Source organism: Anser cygnoides, chromosome 1 (genome assembly GCF_040182565.1).
Source record: "Anser cygnoides isolate HZ-2024a breed goose chromosome 1, Taihu_goose_T2T_genome, whole genome shotgun sequence".
Lineage (NCBI taxonomy): Eukaryota > Metazoa > Chordata > Aves > Anseriformes > Anatidae > Anser > Anser cygnoides.
Genome location: NC_089873.1, coordinates 187,446,067 through 187,462,856, shown reverse-complemented (window position 1 = coordinate 187,462,856; position 16,790 = coordinate 187,446,067). Strand labels below are relative to the sequence as shown.

At 34.1% G+C, this 16,790-nt stretch overlaps 1 protein-coding gene across 11 annotated transcripts in view; it reads left to right on the top strand.

Moving 5' to 3' along the window:
- NBEA (neurobeachin) overlaps positions 1-16,790 on the top strand; it is a 521,005-nt gene that overhangs the window by 226,546 nt on the left and 277,669 nt on the right. The gene's annotated exons all lie outside the window — the stretch shown is intronic.

Genomic DNA, 16,790 nt, shown 5'->3' with positions numbered 1-16,790 from the left:
TATGCATTTATTTTAAGAGAAGTGTCTTTGAACACTTTCAAGGATATTTTTATGCATTGTCTTTACTACTATGTAGTTATAAAATTTGAGAAAATAATGAAAACTCATAAGTGAGTCAGTGAGTAATCCTGAAGTTATGTAGAAAGTAATGAATCACTACTAGCACAGCTAAAATAGTGATGGGGGAATTGACATGAGCATGCACTTTTCCTATGTCATATATCCGGAGGAACATATTCAGTCAAGGAAATTTTTTCCTTCCATTTCTTATTGTCAATTAACTGTCAATATTTTTTACTGAGAGGCAAAAGAGTCATTAATGCAAAACTCATGCTGTGTGAAGATGTCTGCAGGAAAAACAAAACAAAACAAAACAGCTTGTCTTCCTACTGCTGTATATACATTTTCTCTAAATACTTGTGTAGAGTCTTTTTCTATGCTCTTAGTTATTGTTCCCCATGTTGGCCTCCTTTTATTCTTAATTCTAGAATAATTTCACCTTGTGACTCAAATCTTTTAAATAGCCTTTTCCTTTTTTTGATTTTTTTTTTTTTTATACAAGGAGTGGTAAAGTAGCTTAGTAATTCTCAGAAACTTCTTTTTTTTTTTTTTAATACTGTTTATTTCATAGCTGTGAGTAGGTTGCTGTTCTCACTTAATGACACCTGAAGCTGAGCTATTCAGTGAGAACATTGAGATAACTGTAAAATATTTGATGTATTTCATTAAGTCTTTCATTTCAGTAAAGTTGATTTCAAAATTTGCAGCAGTATTATGCTTTTCTGTTTGACAATTGTTTAATTGCATTATAGTTTTTATAGAATACAAATACAATTGTCTTAGTTTCACCTCAGCTCTTTTATAGATTAAAAGTTTCTGCTCCAGTGCTGTTCTGACTTCATCTTTTGTCAGATTTGTAGTGTGGACAGGGCTCCAACGTTTTTCAGCGTATGACAAGACTGAAAAGCTACAGGCCACAGGAACCCAACAGTACATGGCAGTATGAGTCTATCTCATTGCTGTCCAGACAGAGATATGGTCTTGTTGGCTGTAGCATTATTCCAATACCCACTTTGAGTGCCTTTGCAAATTTTGTCTCTTCTATGATTCAGCCATACAATTCATTCTCAGGAATAATTGTTTATGAACCAAACACCGAGTTCCAAATCCCTGTTCTTTCCATCACTCTTTCCTTAGTGTTGTATCTACTTTTTTCTTCAATTGCTCTCATTTCTAATTCCTAATCACAGGTTAGATTTGTGCACTGCATGCCTCAGGGCTTGTATTTCTGTTCACTCTTTCTAAAGCAGTAGGACTTTTTTCTTCTTAACAAGGAACTCACAGAGTAACTTTTACAGTCACCGTGTACTTCTTCTCATCTTTCTTTTCTTCATTGCAGACTTGATTTCAACTAAACTGGTATTACCTAGCTGAGTTCCACTTAAAAGAGAATTCTAAATTCTCTCCTAATCCTTTACCTGATTTACTTTGATAAATTTCCTGTCATTGTTTACCAATAACTAAAGGTGGTGACTAAAGGTGATAACTAAAGGTCCCTTGAAAGTGCTCTCTATATAATGACTCTGCAAAACAGAGGTTATTAGGAGAGTAATTCAAGATATTTGAGTATGTAGAATTCCTTTTGGGCTTGGATAATTTAAACTTGATTTTTTACTGGAAAGTAGCAATTAGCTTGACAGTTTTATATGAAATAGTTTAATCTGTTGCTTTGTATGTAAAGGTTTTATTTACAGCAATTAAAAAAGAACAAATAAACTTCATTTAATCAAATCTGAAGGTGCTGTTTTTCAAACTAATCACCATAAACATATCTGTTCCATTCTATAAAGTGTGTCCTTTTCTTTTGAATTTTCATGCTTGAAACACAAACATACCTTCCCACCTCTTACTGTCTTTCAGAACCTCCATATGATATAAAACATCTCTATATCAGATTTTGTTAAAATCTAAAAACTTTCAGACATCCTTGATGGCAAAAGAAGGATATGCACTTTTTTGCTGTTTCTCCCTAGTACTTTTGTGCTTGTGGGTGCAAAAATTACTAAGTAATTTGAGAATTTATAAGAGGATGCAGTTTTATAGCTTAGGTTTTACATACTGAAAAGAGAGCACGAAAGAAAAGGGAACAGAAGAAATAATCTGATACTGCTAAAGGAGGTTAATTATGCAAACTTTCTGGAATATTTGATGCTGGGAGATAGGCATTATTAATATAGGTATTTTGGAGAAGTGTATACAACTGAGTTATGTTTTCTCCTTTTTGTAGTAGCTGATCTGTTTCAATCTTCTGGCAAAAAAAAATCTTGCAGCTATACTGTGCCACTTCATTTTCCTTTAACGTGTATCATGGAAGACTTTGGCTGATTTATTTTTAGTGGAAATGATATTCAATATCTAAGCAGTGACTTCTTAACTTTTGTGTTGAGTTGAAGTGGCCTGGCTGCAAGGATCTGGTCAATTCTAGACAAAATACTAAAGCTACTCTTACTCAAAATCACTGATTCATGTTTGTTCATGTAAATTCACAAATGTAACTGATAGAAGAGGAACCCTATCAAGTAGTAATCTGACACTGCATTGCTATTGGTAAAACTCTTCACCCATTTACTTACTGAAATACGTCTTATCTTTACCCCTTCTCCTCAAACCAGTTCTTTTTTCAAAGGTATCGTACACTTCACTGTTCTTCAAATGTTTCATCTACTTTCCAGAATATTATATAAGTGGAAGGTGTCCTTACTGATAAGTTAAAAATGACTGATTTGCAGTTGACTGCAAATAGCTTTAAACAAAATATGCCAAAAACAGTCCAGTATTACTGTGGTTCATCAGCTGAGGTTCTTCAATGCCTCAGAGAACAGAAGTTGCAAAGGTTAAAATTGTCAGTATAGAATCTAATTGGAAACAAACATGCAATATGTGTAGGTCATATATTTAAACTTAGCCATACTCATTATGGAGTTCCATTTAACACTTGCACAGATATGTTTTCACTAACTCTAGTTTCCATATGGTCTGCAAATACCTTCCATGCAAAGTGCATTACAACATTCTAGCTTTTAGGTGAAAATGTTACAGGCAACTGTAATATGATACGTATTCATAAGAAAAGTTATATCCTCTCTCTGTTGAGTACAGATAAGTAGAAACATTTTTAGTACAGCTGTACTTGGAGTATCCTAAACTGCATGAATAAGTCTAAGATTGAAACATAGTCACACATGATCCTTTCTCTTCTCTTTGGTGAGATACCAAACAAACATTACTTTTTTTTTTTTTTAATTTTCCTGTGTGATTACTTAGGTAGAATGCCAGCCAGATACCCCTTCTCCAAAAGAGCTCTTACAAATTCTTTGACACACATTTGATATGTTTCTGATACATACACAATTCAAATCAGATGACACAGAAAATGTTTAAATGCTGATAGGAGTTTCTCCTCATTAACTCACCACATGGCCCTATGAAAATATTCAATAGAAGTGGTGATGGACTAGCTTTGTATGCTATTTGACAGGAGACTTCTTGAAACAATTGAAAAATTGCTCAAAACATTCCATTGGAAACCACAGATAGAACTTGAGTGCTAAATGGCACTACTTTAAAAGCTCCCAAAGACCACAAGTGCAGCATCACTGTGGCGTCTACAAATAGTGGCACAACTTGTTTCTGATTTCCTTGAACAATACTGAGTTTTGTATTAGGAGAAACAGGATAATCATTTTCCTGAAATACTGTAGTAATCTGGAAGTCCTTTTTAGTTTCTGGAGGGGGGGGGGAGAGGGGGGGGAGTCCTATTTGGGGGGGGGAGTCCTATTTGGTGCTTAACGTGGCCCTTGGCTTTCTCTTAGAAAACTTTTCAGCACCTTTGTATTATTGTTGTGCTCAAGAGCACAGATGCTAGAAAGTGGAGTGATGGCATGCACTTGCACAACTTTCCTTTCCTGTTCATTCTGTTCTGTTCTCTCACTCTTTTATCTCACTCTGCCACATCCCAAATATTTTTTTGTGTTTACATGTGTTTTCTTTCAACTAATCAGACTTCTTGTATTTGCTTCCCAGTCTGTAGCAAAGAAAGTAACTGACATTCTGAACAAAATAAATAAATAGATAAACATTAACAAGTGAGAGAGAAAGGGAATACAAACATAGTGTTGTGATTTTAAAATTTGCTTTAAATAGAATTAACTGCATCTAAGTAAAACTGAAGCTATTCATAATGTTGAAATTTCTGTAAGCCACTTTTTGATCCACTTTTTGATACTTTTAATAAGTCTTAACTACACCATGGAATTATTTCTGGCAAAGCTAACTGATAAGACAATGATATAAAAAAATCAGAATAAAGGCATTTTGCTGAAGACAGATGTTGAATCATTTTGTGGAATAACTGCAACTCAAGAAATAGGCACATTTCAACACAGCCAAATGCTGAGTTGGATATCTAGGAACAAAGAGCAGACTATATCTAGACAGATATATCTAGGAGGTGAAGAAAGAAGCCACACAAAGAATGTAGGGGTTGTTATATTAATTAGCATACTCTGAGCTCTTTTAGCTTCATGCTGAGGCAGCAAAGACTTGTCCAATCCATGGAAGCTTAGAAAGAGTAGATTCATGTCTGTGCACAACTTCAGTAAAACTGCTACCATTTGTTTCTATAGTGAGTATTTCAGGAATGATATGCACATACTACAGAGGGAAAAAAAGAGCATGGTACAAGAGTGATTGATGAATGGAGATAAACTCCATGAACTACAACATAAGCATCTGGATTTATCCAGTGTACCAAAGATAAGAGAGAACCTCATGCCACGCGTGCAAAAGAAGTTAGATACTACCAGACATCTTAATCTTTCTACTAACAGAATGCATAATGAGGGAATGAGGGTAAATAAGATGGAAAACTTTACTAGGACTTATCATTAAGTATTGAGATCAATGTTACTTCTAGTCTTTAAGCGGTTTAAATTTTCATTCTAAATATAAATCTTCAGTGCAGCTTCTCAAGAGGAAAAATATGATGTATCTGCTGAATGGTTTCGGTGTTTTATTGTGGCCTCAGAACCCATGAATCCCCATTTCCTCTGTGCTTGTACCCTGCATGTAATGGTAGTCTGTATTGGCCTTAATTTTCTCTAATGTTGCCATCACTGTGTTTGGTTACATGGTCATAGACAGACAGTCTTCAGTGTCAGCTAACTACCTGCAGCAATCTGTAAGAAAAGGTGTTTTTCTTCTTGTTCCGCAGTTGGCCAGATACAGTTGAGAATATATCATGCCTTTTAGGCATTGAAGATGGTCACTGTTCAAGCCACCATGAAATAAGACTCTCTCCTGATTTATATATATATATATATAACTGATTTTTATTTTTTCAGTGAAATTCTTTAATTATCACGTTGAAGCTCATTTTAGTATGGTCTATGAGACAATTTCTACTTTCTCTGCATGAAGAAGCCTGTCTAGTCAGACAACTCACATATAAGGCTCATGACAGCTATAGTTTGGTCCTCATATTTCAGTGTATGAATGCATAGCCATACATATACTTCCATTTGTGGTTTTTTTGTGGATATAAGACTTATATGATCACACAGGATCCACGCAAGGATCAGCCTTTAATTCCTTTGATAACTTTTGATTGTGTTAGCCAGCTTCAACCAGTTTAACAGAGGATGCTTAAAAGATATCTCCAATTTTCATGAAAATAAGTGTCTGGTTAAAGAAAAGATACCCTATAATGTCTTGGCTGAGGCAGTAATTACATTACTATTTCTTCATCAACTTCAACATCTGCTGTGTGGTATCATTTGGGGCATACCATCATTGTGTAGGGAATATAGGGAATAAATAGAAAAACTGAAAAGTAGCTCCCTCTCCCGACCCCACAAAAAAAAAAAAAAAAAAAAAGAGAGAGAGAGAGAGATCATCTGGTTCATTTGCAGATTTTATAATATACTGTGTTGGTACAACAGTACGGCTAATGCAGGGATGGAACAGTAACAGTAAAACTACTGACAGAACAGCACTACTACTGAATGCTAAACTGCAGGCTGGGCTGGGAGAGAGTTCAGTATGAACCCAACCCTATTGGACATCAGAGGATCCTTGTGAGAAATCAAGGTGAATGTTAAAAAAAGGGTTTGTGCAGGAAAGATGTTTTGCAGTGCTCAGGCTAGTGTCATTTGCAGTGTGTCACTGAGAATCAGGAATCTTACAGATTCTTTGGTTTGTTCCGAGGCATGAACTCTGAGGTGGTTTTCAAGGCTAAGGAGTTCATAATTCATTCCTCCTCTGTCACTGCTACCTCCCACTCCTTTCTTTGCATGTGCCCTGTTTGTCTCAGTGTACATTCTCTTACATCTTATAAGAGATCATGCTGCAGGCTTGGCACAGTTCAGTTAAAGCCAGTCAATTGGCTGATACAGTCCCTTGGAAGACAGTTTTCCTTATTTGTGGGTTTTAGTGTTTCTGTTCATGGATTTCTTTTTCTCTTTCACTGGAAATAATTGCAAAAAGATCCCAGTGAAATCACACTAGTATCTGAAAACTTTTAGTAAGCATCGTTTATATAACTAGGTCAGAATGATAATGAGTTACAGATAACACTTTTCTTCAGAAAGGTTAAAAAGCAAGCACTATTACTAACAATAATTACTAAGTACTAACAGTAATTACTAACAACATTGGACAAGTTTTTATTGTTAAAAGTTTGGAGTGTTGATTTGCACTGTGAGGATGCTTTTTGTGTATTTTCATTTTCAGGCTAGTTTTTAAACAGAACAAGAAAATCCTTGAAATCCTCCAATGCTCCAATCCTCCAATAGATTAAAACTATTACTGATGATTGAAATCCTACCTGTACATGTTGTAATCTCTTCATAAACAGAAAAATAATAAAGAATTTCAAACTCCTATTTAGAGGCTGTTGGAATTTGATGTATTTGTTGTAATAAATTCTCTATCTGTGATTAACTCTTAGTGTCTTACTGGAAGGCTCCACACATTATTCTTGCTTATCCAAATGCTTTGGGACTGAAGGTGTTTTTGTCTAAAGAATATTGCTGAGCCCAGTATTCGTGGAGACAGAAAATAACACCAGTTTTCTAGAAGTCTTTATGGTAGGAACAACAAAATGATGAAAGGTTAAGCAGATTTTCAGATCTACCTATTTTTTTACGTGCACTCCAGCAGAGTCAAGTTTCAAAGTTTTACATCTTTCACATTGTTTTTCAGAATACTATTGTATTCAGAATACTATTGTAATGTAAGATCCCCAATTTTGTTTTCAGATGAAAAATTGAAGAGCAAGTGGCACAGCAGAAGTATTCATTATTTATCCACAGTGAAATCTTCAAATTGTAAAGACCCCCACACCAATTACAGAGCATTTTTCTTTCACCTAATATTCCTTTCTGATGCTTTTAAAAGGACATCATTATAAATACCAGAAAGTGAAGAGGATGCACATTGATCTGATTTGGAGATTTAACTCTTGAATTACTGAAATTCCTGTGCTGTTCAGAAGTGTGTTCTGAACAGATGTTTAACATGGCAGGAAACATTATAGATGAGAGATCCAGATAGCAACTAGAAAATGCATAGCATCTGTCACCTTCTTGAACATAAACCTGCCAATAATTAATTACACATATGAGCCACTGTCTAATGAATTGGACACTTACTAAGATGTATTAGACTATGTAACAGAGGTTAACTGCTTATGCCCTCTCCTTTGTCTTTGGCTTGTGTGGTCCCAGTGTAACTTAAGGGTAGAAATAGTTGTTGGCACCTTGATTATATGCCCTTGATTATATTATCATTGTTACACTAATTAATGATCAGGGCATCTTTAAAATCCAAAATGTGTGTAGACCCCCATTAGATAGAATTTCCCTAGGTTCTATTGCTTTATCAATAGAGAAAAGAAAAAAATAAAAAAAAAAAAGAGAGAGAGAAAAAAAGACTGAAAATGTGATTAATTGTAAAATTTAGAGTCAACTACATATATTAAACAAAATACAGAAGTATAAATAAATAAATAAATAAATGCCCTCAGGAAAACAAATGCTGGTAGTTAAGTAAAGTTCTGAAAGTTGTCCTTGTAAACACAGAAGCCACTAAATGTTGGAAATTATTAAATTACTATTGAAAGTGCTACTATAGAAATAATATGATTAGAAAACAAACCATACCAATTGCTGTTCTTTGAAAGCACATGAAGAAAAGCACAGAATACTGGAGCCTGTATATAGAAAGCCAGTGGAACCTAAGACAAGAAGCTGTTTGTGGTCCTCAGATCCTACTTATCTTCAGCATTATTCCACAAGTCTATTTTTCAAGTTTTTGAACTTTTGAACTAGTAGCCTTTGACTACTAGCCAGTTGCAAGCCATTTAGGGCTAGAAAGGACTAGCCTTCTACTCTAATAGAATATCCTCCCTGATGACTTCATATTCCTCATATATCTTTATACAATCAAGGTCAGATGTCCTTTTTTCTCCCTTCTTGTCGTAACTTTCCACTTTCATGGAGGATAATTTTCCTTTTTTTTTTTCTTTTTTGAAGTTTGTCTCGTACTAGAAAAGAAAAAAAATATATATATATATCATATATCAAGAGATCTATTTAATGTTATTTCATGGAAATAGTTTTTAAATGATTCTTATGATTCTTGAGAAAGTTGTTGACATGTTTGAGCACTGCTGTAACATCACCTGTAGGTGGACTCATCATATCAGGTATACAACAGTAGTGCATGATAACAGTGGACTAAGTACAATTTTTTTAAGAACAGCCACCTTTTTTTTCCATATTATTTTCTCCTCCACTGTCCAGGTCCAAAGAAAAACGAGGTGGTATGCCAAAAAGGTATTCAGTATCTACAGGATGTTCATGCTGTGACTGAAGCTCCCTACAGGCTGAGGTTCTCCGGTTCTTATTCCACTTAATTCATCATTCAGAACTCAGCAGGGGACTCTGCCTGATTTTGGACTTGAAACAGTTAGGCTGGTATTTGCCCCACCCTTTATCCTCTACAGGCTTCAAAATGGAATCAATCTACTTTATTATCCCAGCAATATTTTTCAGAGAACTACCTAACCGATAAACTATAGGGTGCAAATAACATCTCTGTATCCGATTTTGCCCTGAAAGCTGTATTTCTCATGAGGTATAGTTTAATAATCCTTTTCCCTGTAGCCTGATCTCTACATCCCATTTCTTTACAAAACTAATCTCGTAAGGGCTGGTCACAGTTTCTCGTTCTATATTCCTTCACTTTCTGTCTACTTATCACCCAGATTGAAACCTTTTTATTGGTAACCAAGTTTAACAAAACTCCCTTACTTGACCTGATGATTTAAAGGCACTTCTGTGGTTCATCCTATTGGATATGGATGTGCTTGTTTCTGTACCTTCAAGGCACAAACAAATAAAATTCTGCCAAAATTCTTGAATTAACTTGAGAAACCCCTGCATTTGAAGAACTTTAAAAGTAGGTATACTTCCAAGATTCATTTTTTTGATAGAAAAAGGCTTTATAAAAGCATAAGCATTAATTAACCATCAAGCTTTATTCATCTAGATGTTAACAAACTCCCTACAGAAATGGAATTATTTTTTGCAAGGACTAAGAGAGTTAAAATAAAGATGTCTTTACTGTGTTCAGTCTAGCTTTATGTCAACATTTACTGCCACAGAAAAACAAAACCAGAAACTGCTGAACTTATACATTGTCTTATATCATGTCTTATTTTTGTCTGTTGTCTGTTGGTGTGTGGAATTTTATGATCAAATCTTTTTATACTAATAGTGATGTTTGTCTGTGGAGATTTTCTTGCAATGGGAGACCCTCATGCTGAAAGAACTTGTCAGACAGTAGAGACAGTTGTGAGATGTCAAATTAAGATGGCAAAGTGATGTCAAAGCAGGTCTAGGGAGAGCCTGTAACAATGTTACTGTCAAGTAAATAAAGGAAACTGAAACACAAGAAATGCAAGTTATTTCAAGACATCTGTAGCTGCAGTATGGTTCTGTGTTTTGAGAGATGCTGTTTTAGAATGATTACCATTTGTCAGTAGGGCTTCAGAATAGGAGCAAGATCTGATGGCTGCCAACCAAGGTCAGCAAAGTCCTTTGTGGAAATGAAGCTTTTTTCCCCCACCCCTCCACCCATGTCCCCCTGTTATCAAATTCTTGGGTAGCAATGACCATCTAAACAAAATACTGCTTCACTCAGCTAGATATAGAACGTATCTGTTGAGATTCAGTGCCTTATGCTACTCAGGAGATCAGACCTGATTAAAATAATAGTCCTTTTGACCTTAGAAATTTATGAAGCTGCATGAGTTCTGGGCATTTATGTTGTAATTCCTGTAGTTGCAGTGGTTCACTTGGTGGTGTGCCTTTGTGGCCTGTGTATGGCCAAAGGTTGCCAAACAGAAGAAATACAAGAAGTAAGGAGGACCAATAAAGAGTTTTACTGCTGTACAGCCCACTTCAGTTGTACGAAGCCATGATGAGATGATAATATTCCACCTTTAATAGGAAATAATGTAACAGAAAGAAATGGAGGGTAAAGAACTGGGGGGGGGGGGGGGGGGGGGGGGGGGGGGGGGCGGCAGAGCAAGGAAGCAATTCCTGTCTTTAATAAAAGAGAAGAAATAAACAAGAAAACAATTTAGCAGGGAAAATATGGCAATAAATAGGAATAAGTTACAGGCTGAAGCTAAGGAAAAAGCCGATAAATTTCCAAAGGAAAAACAAAATAATAAAAGAAAAACAAAAACCTTCTAAGCTAAGGAAAATATTCAATGCATTTGAAATATATTCTTTTGTTGGATTTCCAAGGAAAGCATGGTATTTTAGAAACTGTCATTTTGGATCATGCTTATGTTACACCTTGTTCAAGATGTCACTTTTGACAGCTTCAGAAAGAACTCGAAAAGGTTCCTGAGATGAAGAGGAAAGCATCACTGATCTAGTGAAGCTATAATGTATACATATTTGATTGTGTTAATGAATGGGATTCAAGTCCAGATTTCTGCTTGTAAACTTCTTTGAGGGTAATTCACTGTTGAGGTAATTTTTTTGAAAAGTATTTCCTGTAACTCAGATTTGAGAGGAGGTGATAGAACGAGAAGAAAAAAAAAAAAAAAAAGAGAGAGAAAAGAGAGGTAGAAGTTTCTTCATTTAAAAAAAGAAAATGCGGAGAGACAAGTACGACATAAAATAGCTTTTTGGTTGGTTGGTTGGTTTTGTTTTTCACAGATGTGTTGAACATATGGCAACTTCTTCACTATCAGTTGTTTTAATTTAGTAGATTTTGTTCACACTTATTCCTAAAAATAGCAACATGATCAAGAAAGTAAGTCTTGAGAGACTTTCATATGACAGAACTTGGAAAATCTCTTTAACTTTTAACTTTATGTTTTGAATTAATTTTTAAATGACATTTTCCATTCTTTTTTTCTTATTCCATCTATTGAAATTAAATATCCAGGGCAGTAGCTGTGGCAGAAATTTAGCCACAGGTTTAAGTGCAGTCAACAACAAAATCATTGGACAAAGAGGAGAATCAGAAGACTTTCAGGATCATATTTTCATTTGCCTAACGTGCTGTTAGGTGTTTCAAAATAATAATAGTAATAATAATAATAATAATTGGAATAGTCTCCATTGAGGTTCCTCCTAGATAAATAAGATGTTTGGATTTTCCAGAACCTCTGTCTGAATGCAGTTTATTTTTAAGTTCTTCCAGGCTTTCAACAAAATAAAAAAATTGTATCTTACTCATCTACCTGAAACTGAAGTAGACTTCAACAGAAAAACAATAGTTCATTTTTATAGAGACTTTCAAGGTTAGAGGTGTTTTAATCTGATCAGATGCAGTGAAGTGTGATCAATCGTTTTGCTGTTTTGACCCACTGTCTAGAATAGGACTTTAGAGAAGGAAACACATTGGTTTTCTAAATTAAATTCTAGTATATGGTAAGTTTCATATTATTCAAAAAAAAAATGTTGCACTGAAATTTAACAGGGAATTGGTTTCTTATAATTAACATTTGTGTCATTTTTTTTATATTAAGAGAATATTTTTTGTCATTTTGCTAAATAGAGCAATTTCTCAATTGATACAAGATACGTTTATATAAATTTAAAATCAGTTATAGTATAGCAATTAAAAAAGCATATTAGTTCACTACATCAGAATAGATACTTTAAGAGACCCATCCAAAGCGATGCTGTTTTTAAGAGGACAGAGAAACACAAATGCGTGTATTGAGTCATTCTGAATGGACCATTGGGCAACAAAAGAATTACCACAGGTGCTTAATGAAAAATAGGATCCGTTTTGAAAATCTTCACTGAGATATTAAACTGAATAGTGGTGGTGGATTTTATTGTATAGATTAAATGATATCATTTGATGAATGAGAATTTATTTGTACATCCCATTAACACTAATGGAAATTTGAAAAAAATTCCACACGTCAGTGTAAGGCTAGTCTCTTCAGAGTAATGTGGCACCAGAATCAGTTTTGTCAATATCATATGGGATCAGAGTACAAAAGTGTGTAATTTTAAAATGTCAATCATATACATTGTAATAAATCCTCTTTCTTTAGATGTGCTCTCAAGAGTTGTTGCCACTCTATGATTCTGTCGGGATATTTTATAGTCCCCATTTAGATTCCTTTTAGTAACTGCAGTCATGAAGAAGTATAGGTTTTCTTCCTTCAGGAATACAATTCCAGAAACTATTACATAGCATTGTTAAAATTTTACATTTTATCCGAGCATTAAATCTGATTTATTTCACAAATTTGACTAAAAGGACTGAAAAGTTTGATTTGGGTTTCAACAGATTAAAATCTATTGTTTAGATTGACCTATCAGTGTTCATTTGAGGTATTTATCTTAAGATATGAGTTCCAGAGATTTCTGATAGTATTTCTAAGGTATTTTATTTGATAACTTGTAGGAAATATAACACTCTTGGTCAACTCTAAAAGCACTGAGTCAAATTCACATTCATCGTGTTTTTCTGTGTCATCTTTTGTTCTGTAAAGGAGATCTACCCACACAAAGGATAGGCTGGAGTACTAATGCAGTCATCCTTTGTTGTCCCTAAAGTTGGTGATAATGTTGTGTTCTGCTAGTCAAGGCTACTGAAGGGAATTGTTAAAACCATTAGCCTAACTTTGTTGTTTTAGTGAATATATTTTCTTTGGAATATTATTTTCTTTTATCTAGTAAAAGTGGAGCTATAATTATTATGCAACGTGGCTGTGATTTCCATCTGCAGATTTTCTGCAATTCCTGAATATTTGCCAACTTTTTCTTTTCATAAGCTAAGATTATTAGTGTAATTTAAACATCTACAAAGTATGATACATATATAAGTAAAAAACAATTTTGAGTGTAATCTTGCAAAACATTATATTCTGTATACACATCTTGCTTTGGAGGACTAATTACTGTCTTCCTACATTCATACTCTTGTTTTCTCCTTCCTTGATTCATACTCTTCTTTTCTCCTTCCTTGAGAAGAATGGTCTACCAAATACAAAGTTTGACCACTCTGCAGTCCTTTGTACTGTAAGTCATTTAAAACTGAAAAAAAAAAAAAAAAAAAAAAAATGTGCCCATTCATCACCTGTAGCTACTAAATTAGTTCTTTTTCTTCTGGCAAATTGGATGTCTCTCACTGTTTGGTGCAGTTTTGATGCCTCTATTTTTTCCTAGGCAAAGGTTGGCACCTCTATTTTCTAATAATCACTTTGCTTGGAGGAAGAAAATCTTTCATTTCAGTTTATATTTTCACATGCTCACAAACTTTTCAGTTATCTTTATATTTTTCCCCCTATACTTTTCAGATCTTTAATGCACTTGCCAGCAACTTCATAGCTGACTAAAACCATGAATCCGAATGACAACATATGGCAGAGAAAGAATAATGGAGATTTAAAATATCTGAATAATTTTAATTAATGGTCAAAAAAAAAAATACTAAGCTTATTTCTCTGATTCCAGTTTGGATTTAGAAAAATATTTCAGGAAAATATTTGTCATGATTCTGGTGGCAGGATAAAGAGATTTTGCAAAAACAAACTTGCATTTCCAACCAAAATATCAATCACTTTTTTTCTTAGTGTTGTCAAAGCCAAAACATGCTTTAGTGTTTGTCACCAGCATGAATTGTCATTGAAGTTTTTTGTACCATTGCTAACAAATTTTGAAAGGAGTAAAAGGTAATAGTCTTATCAAAAATGGAGACGTAAATTCATCAATTAACTGGGGAAAATTCCTATTCTGTGTCTTGGCATATAAAACAGTGAGGATTATGGGAACAGATACAGTACTAATTACCAGTACTAATTACTAATGAGCAATATGAACAAAGTACATTTTTGTTTAAGGTACATGAAAAACTCTATCAGTATAAAGTATTTGACCTTATGAAAATATAAGTAAAAAATAGAATTCTGGTACTTTCTGAATCTTTTTGTTTAATTTTAGGACCTTATGCTCATTTCTAAGTATATTTTATGCACATTTCATATGCTAATAAAATAATGCATAAAATAGAATGTCTTTATTTTATCATAAGCTTCATTTTCTATACCAAGCTCCTGTAGTTTTGATGACATGGTATAATGTTTTCTCTGTGAGGCCAACTTTTCTCTGTGAACTAGGCTTAACAGAGTAAACTTTTTCAAGCTTTTTTGTAACCACACCTGAGACTTTTCAGTTAAGTCACAGCTATAAGTGAGTGAAAGATTTTTGCAGCTTCTGCAGGCTCTAAAGTTTGGTTAATCACATATTTTTTCTATGTTCAACATAAGATTTAAAATATTTAACTTTTTGTTTTTCCTAATATTACAATTGATTCTAGTTCCAATAAGAGTTTAAGTTGACAAAGTAAAATCATTGAAAGAAAATGTAGGCTTTATCTTTTTTATCTTTTATCTTTATCTTTTTGATAAAGACCAGATGAAATTGTCTGTGGTATTTTGTGGTATTCAGTTAGACTCATACACACATTGTATTAATAATAATAAAAAGAAGTTCTAAAACGTGATCTTATTTCATAATGATTTTTTAAAATAAATTATTTTATCAGCCTACATTATAGTTATTCAAAATAGAAATTCACACTGACTTGTTCAGCATTGTGACTTCAAGGTTTTGAACCCGTGATTTCATCAATGCCGTAGGCATGACTAAAATAGTAATGTTGAAATTAATCTTTTTTTTAGACATTAATAAGTCATACTGAAACGAAATAATTAGCATATCTTTGGGGCACCAGAAGAACACTGAAAAAGAAGTCATGTAAACCAGAGCATTTCAAGATAATTGCCAGGCATACATCATTTATTCCAGATTAGCTAAGGTCATGCACTTGATTCTCCCAGTTTTTGCATCCATATATGTGGTCATTGTTGCCATCAAATTGCTGAATTTTGATGGCTATATTTAATGGACTGAGAATAGACCATGAAGAAAAGTACTAAGAACAGCAAATATAAAGAGCAAGTACTCCATTCAGTTAAACAGTGACCTTTTTAACCTCGCTGTATGCAGGAAATATCCACTTGTATTTTGGTAATTACATTAACTTCCTTAATGGCATTTGATACAGATGGTATAGGAAGAACTTATATGCAGTTGAAGAATGCAGGCAACAGTTTTAGTTTGAATTGCAAATACTTCACATTGGAGTTAAATGGGGGATAGCAGGGGAGAAAACAGAAAATAGATCTGTATGCTTTCCTCAATCAGAGAAGCCATTATTTTTCTAAGCTTGCCATATTTTTTGTTTCTTGTGATTCTATTTTTGATTTTGTGAAGATATCTCAACCAGTTTCTGCCTTTCTGCCTGTACAATGAGAGTAGAACATTTTCATTCGCCTTTGCTTTTTGTCTGTTAGAATATCTACTGTCTGAAGAAAGAAATTATTTTAGTGTCTGTACCAAGCCTAAAGCAGTGAGGCACTCAATACTAGCTGGACTTCCTAGAACAGAGGATTGCACAAACTTGAAAACAAAAGATTATTAAAACGACCTTTTGTCCCATGTATGTATGTTAGTTCAATAGAAGAGGTATGGTGATTCCTCCTTAACTTACTCCTACGCTTTCGATTATGTGGGATTTTCCTAAACCAGAGATTGCATTGTCAGTTTTTCCGAATAGTCACAAATGGATCTGTCCTGTTTTTATCATCCTCTACTATTGACTCTACAACACCTTTGACAGGTGAATATTAATTGTGCTTTGTGTAACAGAGGATGAAAAAAAAAATATTTCAAACCTTTCCTGCTTAATCAATAATAAGCAAAAATGGGAAGAAGCACAAGGACACAAAATAGAGCCCTTGGCAGCTAGGAATGAGGAAGTGGAGCATAGAAGGGAGGGCACACAGTTTCCCTCATATGTTTTGAGTAGATGTTTTGAACATCTACTCTAATGAAGTGTGAGTAGAAAGCTGATAAGCAAGAGACTTATGATGTGAAATGGTTCCCCTGCTCTTTTTCACATTTCCATACTCTATTTTACTTCAAGCAATATACAGTATGAAAGCTTAAAGAAAAAAGGTGAATATAAAGTAATTCTGCTTCTACCCTTCTTCCTACTCTTTGAGATGTATATGATTCCCCATTTTGTGTTATGACTTGACCTATCTTTGCTTATTTCTAACTAGAGAATTGCACGCTTCAAGCTGTTCCTTCTGCTTTAGGCTGAGCGCTCTGTAAAGGGTA